The sequence below is a fragment of the Monodelphis domestica genome, chromosome 2 (assembly GCF_027887165.1).
Source record: "Monodelphis domestica isolate mMonDom1 chromosome 2, mMonDom1.pri, whole genome shotgun sequence".
Taxonomy (NCBI): Eukaryota; Metazoa; Chordata; class Mammalia; order Didelphimorphia; family Didelphidae; genus Monodelphis; species Monodelphis domestica.
The window spans coordinates 125,393,785-125,404,873 of record NC_077228.1 but is presented as its reverse complement, the minus strand read 5'-3'; the positions used below and the strand labels follow the sequence as shown (position 1 = coordinate 125,404,873).

The 11,089-nt window shown below is 35.1% G+C and overlaps 1 long non-coding RNA gene across 1 annotated transcript in view; it reads right to left on the bottom strand.

The window, feature by feature from the left end:
- Positions 1-655: 655 nt before the first annotated feature.
- The window catches only part of LOC103104357 (uncharacterized), a 35,307-nt gene continuing 24,873 nt past the window's right edge, over positions 656-11,089 (bottom strand). The window contains exon 2 of the long non-coding RNA XR_461681.2: positions 656-5,036. This is a non-coding gene — a long non-coding RNA (uncharacterized LOC103104357). The remainder of the gene's footprint in view (positions 5,037-11,089) is intronic.

The following is an 11,089-nucleotide window of genomic DNA, read 5'->3' as shown; positions in this document are numbered from 1 at the left end:
TTACCATCATCTTGAGTTTACTCTGGAGTTTTGGAGGGCAGAAGAATGCTTAGGTCATGTTTAGTTTTTATAGCCTCATTTAGAAGGAATGGGTCCTTTGGGTACAGTCTTTGCCCATTGTCTAGATTTAAAGTTCTTTTTCTTGCAGGTGGCTTAATTTATATTTGTCGATGGCACAATGAATGCAAATAACCACACAGGTGACCTTAAAGGTTTTACATGAGAATGAAAGAAACAAATCTTTACTATAAGTAATATTAAGTTTTTTTTAAGCTTTTTGTTTTTATTAGAGTTTTCTGTATTTCTACAAATATTTGGTGCTTTAGGAAGAAATGTTTAATCTGATATTGATTTTGGATAGTTGGCTTTCTATGGATATGTTTTTTGATTAGCTGTTTCAAAGTATAGGTTTATGCTTATATGTAAAATAACTAACTTTAGATTCACCAAACTGTATGGAACTTTGAAAGGGTCATCTGGTCATTGTATTCCTATCTGGATAGATTTACATATGTCATGAATGAAAATATAATAAAAATGGATCTAAATCCAATCCAATGAGATGTATGGCCAAAATGATGAAATTAATTGAGCATTTTTAACATATTCAAATAACTTTCAGAATGTTTTGTCCAAAAATCAATCCAAAGCACTATTTATGGCTCTAAATAAAGGTCCTTTTAATTAAAACTAGAATATACAAACCTCTCCTTTCACAAATCTTTAGAAAACCTACAGCACAAATTATATACATATTTGCCAGTCAAGACAAATAAGTCCTCCAGAAATAAGAAATTACTTTTGAGATCTAACCATGCAATTGATGTTATATTGTGTCTATTAAAGGCTTGATTTTAGCATGAGAAAACACAATACAAAAATCTATAATTTCACTATTCAAGTCAGTTTTACTCAAATGTATTTTACAAATATAAACTTACTAAATTAATCACCAAGGTTAACTTTAATTACATAAGATGTTTTGAGACTAAAAATATTCATTTAGCTATATAGATCTTAACCAAAATGGCATTTATATTGGAATTTTTCATAAAATTACACATTTTCTTCCCAACCCTTGTAGACTGGAAGCCCTTTGTCTATGTAACAAAGAGACAATAAAAAATTGGAAATAACCACCTACAAAAATTGTAGGTTCTTGTACAAAAATAAAATAACCTTGTATAGAACCTCTCTTTGTGGTGTCAAAGAATTGGAAATTGAGCCTATGTTCATCAATTAGAGAATGGATGAACAAATTGTGGTATATGTCAAGATGGAATTCTACTGTGCTATAAGAAATGATAAGCAGAATGATTTCAGAAAAGGCTGAAAAGATGTACATGAAATGATGCAGAGTGAAATAAGCAGAACAGGGAGAACACTGTACATAGTAACAGCAAGATTGTATGATGATCAACTCTGAAAGACTTAGCTCCTCTCAGCAATAGAATGATTTGGGACCGTCCTGAAGGACTTATGACAAAGAATTCTTTCCATCTCCAGATAAAGAACTATTGGAGTCAGATGCAGATTAAAGCATATTATCTCACATTCATTTATTTATAGTTCTATTTGGAGGTTTTGGTTTTAAATGAGTATTCTCTTACAACAATGACCAATATGGAAGTATGTTTTGCATGATAATACATGTATAATCCAAACCAAATTGCTTACCATCTCTGAGAGGGAGAGAGAAAGTAGGGAAGGAGACAATTTGGATCTTATAAGTTCAGAAAATATGTTGAAAATTATTATTAGATGTAATTGGGAAAATAAAATATCCTTGAATAAAATTTTAAAAAGAATATGTCCTTTGAGGACAGAAAAAAAGTTTTTCATTTTTTTTCTTTGAATGCATACAACTTAACAGTGAGTTGAACATGTTAGGCACCTAATAAATGATCTGATTGTGTTGGATTAGATCAAATTAGATAAAGTAATTGTAGAGGAATAGAATAACAATCTGAGGAATTGCTTCAACTTGAACGTTGTAACAAAAAAAGTAATTATAGTCAAAAAGACATAATTGTATAAGGGAAAAGATCAATTTTTTTCTGCTATTGGAAAAGTATTGCCATGTTGACAAAATATCCAACAAGTTGACTAAATAGGCTTTGGAGACTTTAAATTCAGGTTCTTGTAGGTGAGCTGTCTATAGGAAAACCTCAACATTATCTGTCCATGTAAAGTATTTTCATTCCTGCTATGCAAATATCTCATATTCTATGACAAAACTCTGGTCAAGTCTATTAGAAGTTAAAAATCAAATTAAAGTTTGTAAAGAGTAGACTAAGCCTTCTTCATCTGATTTTGAAGGGATGATCTGGATTGTTAAATAAAGTTTAACTATATGGAAAGAAATTAGAGGAGTAGAATAGAAAGAAAAAAAAAACCTCTGTATTTGGCATCAGGAGAATTTGAGTTTGTGTCTTGGCTTTAATACTTACTAGCTGTGACTCTGGGCATGTGACTGTCTAGTTAACAACATTCAGTGGCTCTCTTTTGCTTCCCAAATAAATCCCACCTCTTTTGCCTTTAATCAAAACCTTCCACCACCTAGCACTATTACGCTTTTCTAAACATTGCACACACTCTACACTCAGTCCAAACTGAAACTCTTAGCTCCTTCCCACTTTACCATACCCCATCCCCAAAATATAAATTACACTCACATCTGTGTTCTTTTTCAAGCTGTTCCCTATGCCTGTAAGACTTTTCCTCTCCATCTTCACCTGATCTGACAATCCTTTAAAGCCCCAAAAAGGCTTCCTTTATTTGCTAAGAAGATTTATTCCTAATGTGGAATCATTTTTATTTCTAAATAACGCTCTGACCACATTATTTTATTTTTAATAGGGCTTAGTAATACATTTTTCAAGGTTTTTTCTCATTCCTGTGTCCTGACAATTATAGGAATGTCTTCATATTCTCTGTCCCAGAGCAGCCTCCAAAATAGGGACAATTAAGATTATAAGCTCCATATTGTCTAATGAAAAAAAAAATTGGTTGAGGCAAAGAATGTCTGGGAGGTAGTATGGTAACATCCTTGAGTGCCCCCATGGGGATACATGGAGAAAGTCAATCTTGGGCCTGATTTGATTCCTTCATCTAGATCCACAAGGATGATGGAATCCTATGATCAGACATGTGATTTCCCCCATTTTCAGGAGGGAACAAGGGAGAAAATACTAACCTGCCTCCAATTGGATATCCACCAATTGCAGATGTCTTGGGGAAGGCCAAATAACAAGCTTCCAAAATTGTAATTTGTATTCAAAATCCTGAATGAATTTGTCTTTGTTAATCAAGAGAGATGTCACTGACCAATTAATTTATTGGTTATAGTCTGATCAAAAAAATTGATTTTTCTTACCCACAACTTAATCTCTTGGATTTTCTAATCACACACACACACACACACACACACACACACACAACAAATGCTAACACATTTTTCCTCCTTAAATCTTAGATAGTACTTTATTTTCTAGCTCTCTAATTTCTTTATCATGCAGAATATATGGGGAAATGATTAATCTTATACCACTACAGAACTCCCAAAGGACATATTCACCAATTTAGTATATAGAACAACAGAATAAGAAGCTTATTTTGGTATAAAGAACTTGTCTTCAGAGATTCAAAATAGAGGAGGACACTGGAGCATCTTCTTGAGTGTTACACTAGTAAATTTCTTCCAACTCAAGTGTAATAGGGACAAGATATTTTTCTGTCCTAGTCCCACTATGCTTTCTCTCAGTAACCTTATCAGCTCCTATCAGGTTAAGTATTCTCTATGATTCCCAGATTTCTATATGCAGCCCCACTCATCCCTAAACTTTTATCCTGGATCAACAATTACCTTTTAAGATATTTCAAACTGATTATCCTGGAGACATCATTAATCTAACATATGTAAAATAGACCTCACTATCTTTTCTCCTAAATCCTCCAAACTTCTCTTGTCCCTTAAAAACACCATCATCTTTCTAGTCTCCTGGATTTATAATCTTGGTATCATCCTAGACTTCTGGCTTTAATTCACGCTCTCATTACCTCTTACCTAAATGAATAAAATAATTTCCTACTTGGCCTTCTTGCTTCCAGTCTCTTACCACTCTAATCCATTCTATAATCTACTGTTAATGTAATTTTTTTAAGTGCACTTCTTCTACTCAACCAACTCCAGCCACTTTCTATTGCCCCTAAACTAAAATATAAATACATCTGGTTAGCCTTTCAAGTCCCATATCAAATCTTGCTGTCTGACTTCACTGGGCATTACCTGCCTTCCTGACCCCTGAAATCTAGGCACGCTGGCCTTTTCTTGATTCCACACACTTGACTCTACCCCTAACTCATGAAGTCCTTCTCTTCCAAGCACCATTTTTTGTATTAGGCTTTTTCTGATTCCCATTACTATTAGTGTCCTCTTTCCCAAATGATCTTGTATTTAATGACTCTATATATTTTGTATGTCAAGTGAAGTAGTAGGTTTGAATCATTCCCAAGACTCAAATAAGTTATGTGACCTTGGGCAAGTCACTTAATTACAGCTTTAGATTCCTAATCTGTATAACATGGTTGATTCTGGATGCACTTCTCCAATATTCTGAAGAGTCTAGGGAGATCTCTTTCCTCTGCTATGGACCAATTGTGTTCCTCTATCATTTTTAAGACCCAGTTCTTGGCACAGCCATTGCAATGAACCATTTAAGATCAGATTAGTTTTACAAAGATGTATTTACTTCAAGGATACAGCAAGAACAAATAAATAATAAACTCTTCCTCCAATATCTTAAGGGCTTAGTGGGGGTTGGGGGGTTGGAGAGGAGTAGATTTGGCTCACAAATTGGTTCATGTATTACATAGCATTAGTCCCACCAAGTTCACTTCCAAAGTCATTAGTGCTGGCCTCTTCTGGTTGGAATATCCTCTGAAAATCACTGCTGAGCTGCCTGAAACCTCTAGCCTGGATTCCAGATTTCCATGACTGGGCACTCCTGGGCCAGATCAGACTCCACTCCCTGCACCTAGGACAGAAAAGAACAAATCAAAATGTCAAATGCATTGGACCCCCAAGACTTCCCCCTTGCTACGCGGTATGAATGAAGGAGCCCTTCACCCTCAGACTCAAATGCAAAAACAGCTCCCACCACTGCTAAGTCAGGTTCTTTTAAAAATACCTAAAGTTCTGGCTAGGCAGCCAATGGAAAAAGACTGGCCTCGACCACTTGACGATCCAATGCGGAATGCCCATGCATGAACTCTAGCCTCCCCAAAAGTCTTCCATGTAAATCATGGCACCATAGATGGTTTAGGGATGTGCCAAACCCTATGATATTCATTAAGTAGAAATCATAAAAATGCTCAGCTTTGTGAGAATCAAATGAGATCATATATGTAAAGCACTTTGCAAACCTTACAATGCTGAAAAATGTTAGCAACTACTTCTATTTATTAGTTTTATAGGTATGCCACAGATATAATTATATATTTTTGTTTTCTCTCCTATATGAATGCAAGGTTTTTGTAAGTAGGGACCCTCATTCTTTGAATGGGTATCCTCAGTGCCTAGTACAGTATCAGAAACAAAGAAGATCTTTAATAAATATGTGTTGATTGATTAATTCTTAGCTTATAGGTTCTGTGGAGGAAAGGATTATATCACTTTGGTATTTGTATACACAATTTCTCAGCACAGTGCTTGCCACATAATAGACATTTAACAAATTCTTGTTTATTAATTTCTTCTTTTTATAAAGGAAAGTTCTCATTATTATATAAATTTTTATATAAATCATATATATATATTATTTATATATATATATAATAAGAGTTATATAAATTCTTTTCATAACTCTTGCCTTTAGATAGGCTGTCTTGTCTAAAATCTGTACCTTACCCAGAACCAAGCATAATCTTCTTTTTTTTTTTTAAACCTTACCTTTCATGTCTTGGAGTCAGTACTGTGACTCCAAGGCAGAAGAGTGATAAGGGCTAGGCAATAGGGGTCAAGTGACTTGCCCAGGGTCATACAGCCAGGAAATGTCTGAGGCCAGATTTGAACCTAGGACCTCCCATCTCTAGGCCTGGCTCTCAATCCACTGAGCTACCCAGTTGCCCCCCCCCAAACATAATCTTCTATACAAAGCAAGTAATTAATAGAAACTTGTTGACTTTAATCTGCCTCCCTTTGGGATTTATTTGCTAGAGATCAGAAAATTGTTGCACTGGAGCAAAGTGAGGAATCCTTGATTCAGAAATAAAAAGTAAAAATGGAAGAGTTTGCAGAGGTTAAGACTTTTTAGATTCAAAAGTGAGATTATAGGGTCTAGTGGTAGAAAGGCCTTGGTGCTTGTTGTTCACTTGCTTTCAGTCCTGTCCAACTCTTCCTGACTCCTTTTGGGGTTTTTCTTGGCAAAGAAGCTGGGATGGTTTTACCATTTCCTTCTCCAGCCCACTTTACAGATTAGGAAACTGAGGCAAAAAAGGGTTATGGGCTTTGCCCAGAGTCACATAGCTAATAAGTATCTGAGGCTGAATTTGAATTAAAGTCTTCCTGACTTCAGACCCAGCACTCCATTATGTCACCTATCTGCCCAGAAAGAACTTTAGGGATCATCTAATCCAACCCCTTATTTTGCAGATGGGAAAATTGAGGCCCAGAGAATTGAAATGGTATGAGCTAGATCATGCAAGTAGGAAGCAGAAGAGCCAGGATTTGAACCTAAGTCCTCTGACTCCACATTGTTATAAGGAGTTTTCTTCTTTTCACTGTATCATTAAGAGCAGAATTTCTATTTTTGAGGGAATTACTTAATTTTACTCTGTCTCTTTAAGAGACCAACTATAAAAAAGAAAGAGTCAGTTAAGAAGGAGCTCCATTTTCTCTTGTTTCTGAGGGAAGAGGAGGTCTGAGAGGTCTGTCAGTCTCTCTCTGTCAAGAAGATGTGACAGCTGACTTCTGAGAGTTTGAATGCAGATACCGGTTAAGGAGGAGATAAAGACATTGATTTAGATTAGATAGTGAGAAAGATAATTTAATTTTAGATAGTCAGTGTAGGTTAGTTAAGCCTGCTTTGCCAGGCAAGAAGATCTCCTATTTCCTACCTCCTTTTTCCTATACCTACCTCTCCTTTATTACAATATTAATAACCCCTCATTAACATGTTGGACTTCTGCTTCTGTTGGCTATTTCTCATTTCTAAATATGAAGGATATAAAAACAAGGTTCATCAGGAACAAGAAATCTTTATTTTATTTTTGATCATTGACCAACAGGGAAAAAATAATAAAAGATTATTGAAAACCTTAATTTAGTTTTCTTTTAATAGAGAAGTATAAAATGTTACTATATTTGCTATACATATACAAAAGTGTGCTTGGGCAGATATACATACATGGATGCAGACACACATATATTATGCACATACATATCCTCTTTTTATGATAGGAACAATGAATATAAAACTCCATTCTTTCAGCACAATAAGTAATTAAAGTATACTTTATGTCTTTTTAAAGTCAATAAAGGAAGAAATCAGGAATGGAAGAAAGGGGAGAAGAAAAAGAAAAAAAATGTGACAGCTTTCAGACTCCAACTCTTTAGGAGAAGGGCTCAAGTTTGGTCATCATTTGTCATGAGAGAAAAGCAATTAGAGGCTGGAGAAGAGAATGAGTAACAACAGCAAGCAAGTACCAAAAAAAAAAAAAATTCAAGTTCATACAGGTATTATGCTAAACACTGAGAAAGTAAATATAAGCAAAAAATAATAATAATCCTTTCCTTTGAGGAGTTTATATTCTAATGGAGAAAGACAACATGTTCTGAAGGGGGAATGAAAAGTTGGGGGTAGGGACAGAGACTGGAGAGAGAAGATACATGATGGCACATGGTGGTAAATTCTGGGGAGTCAGAACCACAACTAGAAGGTGAATGAAGCACAGACAGTTTGGTTCCATCCTTAAAATGGTATTTGTCAGTGCTTGGCTTTTTGCTGTTTGTTGGCTCAGATCAGTTAATAGATGAGGAATTGGGCATGGGCCATAAAAAAGGGTGAGAAGTTCCAAAAGAAAGGAGTTTAGCCTAAAATGGGGTGAGGCTTGTCTTGAGTACTATGGAGCCCCAAGACCACAAAAAGAGACTGAGCCTCAGGGCTAGAGGTCCAAGAAGGACTTGAATGGAAGAGCTGATTTCATCATCAAGAGCCAAGTCAACTACACAGTTATGGCTTGAGGGCAGCCGGGTGGTTTAGAGGATAGAGAACCAAGCTTAGAGATAGGAGGTCCTGGCTTCACATCTGGCCTCAGACACTTCCTAGCTGTGTGACTCTGGGTAAGTCTCTTAACCCTCATTGTCTAGTCCTTATAGATCTTCTGCCTTGGAACCAATACACAGTATTGATTCTAAGATGGAAGGTAAGGCTTTTTTTAAAATAGAAATTTAAAATATTTTTAAGAGTGTTATGGCTCATGGAATCTGTTCCAGCCAAAATTGAGACTATATAGCAAAGAAATAAGAAACAAGGCAGAAATGGAATGTCCTGGGTTCAAATATGGCTTTAGCCACTTCCTAACTGGGTGACCTTGGACAAGTTGCTTGACCCCCATTGCCTAACCCTTACTGCTCCTCCACCTTGGAACCAAGACTCAGTTTTGATTCCAAGGAGACCAGATTTGAACCCAGGACCTCCTGTCTCTAGGCCTGGCTCTCAATCCATCGAGCCATCCAGCTGCCCCCAGAAGGTAAGGGTTTTTAAAAAATAAAAATAAATAAAAATTCCAAATGCTGTATAAGGAAGAATATCCAGAGAAAGGATGAAGAGGCATCAGGCGTAATACCAATGCTGGTCTATAGCTTTGGGACCCAAAGAGAAGAGACTTTATTACTTAAAGTTATGGAAGAATTGTTCCAAGATACTAGACCAAGACTCTAGAATGAGAGCTAGAAAAAAAAGATTCTGGATGTCTGGAAGGCCCACATCTGGCCCAAGAATTATAAATGACAATGACAATGTCAATGACAAAATATAGGTTAAAAGGATTCTAAGAAAAATGGCATCCAATTTTGTATTCTGAATCAGAATTTCACCTTTTTTGACTAATATTGCATAGACATACACACTCATACATGCATGAACTTACATTACTATCCTGCATGTTTTTTTTTCTTTAGATTTGTAGGAAATATGCTTTCTTAAAACCTAAGAAATAGAAATTAGGAGTGGGTATAAGTACACACAAACATTGCTGATGAAATTGAAGATTCTTTGTGGAAGTTACTTGACAGTATGCAAAAGAGTTATAAAATAATCATATTTGACTATTTTTCCATTACTAGAAATGGAGCATTAGAGTACCATAATTTTAAAAATGATGAGGATGAGGATGATGATGACAACAACTGGTCACACATTTATATAGAGTATTAAATTTGCAAAATGCTTTATATGCATTACCTCATTTGATTCCCTACAGCAACCCTCTGAGATTGATGTTATTATTATCACTATTTTGCAGAAGAGAGAAGCATGAAAAAGATAATTGTCTTATTCAGGGTTGAAACTTTCAGGTGTCAGAAGTAGGCCTTGAACCTAGGTGATCTGTTCAAAAACATATAGTAGCAGAATTGAAAACAACTTAAATGTGTGACAGTTAGCAAATGGATAATTAAACTAAGCCTATGGCTAATTAAACTAAACTATATTAAGCATATAAATATAAAGGGATATTAAGTGCCATTAAAAATAAATAAGAAATAAAAAGAACTTTTCCAAAACTTAAATGAAGAAATGCAAAGCAAAGGAAGTAGAACCAGAAGAAGAATAAATGTGTCATATATAAAAATGACAAAAGTACAAGAAATTAATGAATAAAAAGAATAGGAGGGGAAACAAAAAGGAATAACTAAAAACTACTGCATGTTATATATGGAAATTCATCTTAAAGTGTCAACAGTACTAAATGTATGTTTAGTAGATTTAGGTGTAGAATGAAGGAAGAGGAAGGAAGAGGCAAAGGGGTCCCCAATCTTTAGACAAAGGATTCCTGGTACCACAGCCCAGGTTTCCTGGTCTCTTCAGTGAACTCCTTAAAGTAAACTGGCCAATGACAATATAACCAAATTGTCTATAAAATAAAATTTTAAAAGGATTTCCAAGCTCTAGGTGATGGCTCACTTACTTCAGCTAAATTTCTTTATAACAAAAGAATGTGGAGAGTCTCTAGATTTAAAATTGGCTTGGACTTCTACTTATTTTTTTTCTCTATTTCATTACCTGCTGACTCAAGGTCACCAAAGATCAGTTTTCTCACAATTTCTGACCAATATTTCACAACCTTACCCAAAGTCTGTAGAATCATCATTTGAGAAAAACTTTTCTGAGGAACTGAAGGAAAGCTTTTCTTTGTCTTCCATTTTTTTCTTTGCCTGATCTTTACATTTTGACCTTGTTTATATTTTCTGAAACAGTAGGTGAAATTGTCGAGTTGGTCAATAAACTAATCCAACCATCAATAAAACACACCCTCTTGTTTATTAATATGTGATTAAAAATGTATATGATAAAAAGATATTGACTGCAACCAAGTGTGGGGTGACAAGAACAATTATGTTCCCAAGTTTCATCACTGGTTGAGCTATTTAACCCAGTGAAAGTCAAAGACGTATTTATAGGAGATGCTATGTTGTTGGGAAGTTGTTTAATATCAAATTCAATATTGAGCTTGATTAAGACTTTAATTTTACTTCGTTTCCTTAGACAACCTTACCAAGTCTCCACAAAGAAATGAAGAATATGAAATCTTCTCCTTTCATCACCAATTCTAAGATGAAATGATCACTTTACTCAAAGAATTCCATCATTTCTATTTAATGGAGCAATTCTAAACATATGTTCTTTGCTTGTTCACACTGTATAAAGATGATGCCACTGACTACCATTGGTACAAAAGTTATTTTCCAAAAGGAGTGAGGAATTTGGTTTGTTATGCAGGTTTCCTTGTAACCAATCCATTTACCAAGAACTGGCTAGGTATGAGACATAAGGTCTAAATCCAGTAAGTTGCTTGCCATTTAAACCCT